We start from the raw sequence: 909 nt of genomic DNA, 5'->3' as shown, positions 1-909 counted from the left end.
AAATAACCTTAATTTTATAAACTACCATCGGATCTCCCTGATCCTCTGCTGTCGTTGTCATGGGAAGTCATGGGAAGGCTATTCCTCTCAAACCTGGGCCTGGCGCATTGGTCAGTGGAGTAACTTGATTAGCTGTGAGCAGCCCCGAGTCATGTTACTGCAAGAAGGGCAGTTTTAAAGGCACATCACATCCACGTGCTGCTGCCTCCCCGTGTACCAACCCTCCCCGTGTACTAACCCTCCCCGTGTACCAAACCTCCCCGTGTACCAACCCTCCCCGTGTACTAAACCCTCCCCGTGTACCAACCCTCCCCGTGTACCAACCCTCCCATGTACCAACCCTCCCCATGTACCAACCCTCCCCATGTACCAACCCTCCCCGTGTACTAAACCCTCCCCGTGTACCAACCCTCCCCGTGTACTAACCCTCCCCGTGTACCAACCCTCCCCGTGTACCAACCCTCCCCATGTACCAACCCTCCCCGTGTACTAAACCCTCCCCGTGTACCAACCCTCCCCGTGTACCAACCCTCCCCGTGTACTAAACCCTCCCCGTGTACCAACCCTCCCCGTGTACTAACCCTCCCCGAGTACCAACCCTCCCTGTGTAACACGTCTCTGAGTACCAACCCTCCCCGTGTACCAACCCTCCACGTGTACCAACCCTCCCCGTGTACTAAACCCTCCCCGTGTACTAAACCCTCCCCGTGTACCAACCCTCCCCGTGTACCAACCCTCCCCGAGTACCAACCCTCCCCGTGTACTAACCCTCCCCGTGTACCAACCCTCCCGGTGTAACACGTCTCTGAGTGTTACGAGTGGAATTGTATCAAACCGGCAGCAGCGACAGAGCTCTGACTCGTTGCATTTATCAAAATGTAACTTGAATTAAACTGAAATAAAGATCGG

The sequence above is a fragment of the Rhinoraja longicauda genome, chromosome 29 (genome assembly GCF_053455715.1).
Source record: "Rhinoraja longicauda isolate Sanriku21f chromosome 29, sRhiLon1.1, whole genome shotgun sequence".
In the NCBI taxonomy this organism is placed as follows: Eukaryota; Metazoa; Chordata; class Chondrichthyes; order Rajiformes; family Arhynchobatidae; genus Rhinoraja; species Rhinoraja longicauda.
Note: the sequence above shows the minus strand (reverse complement) of the source record.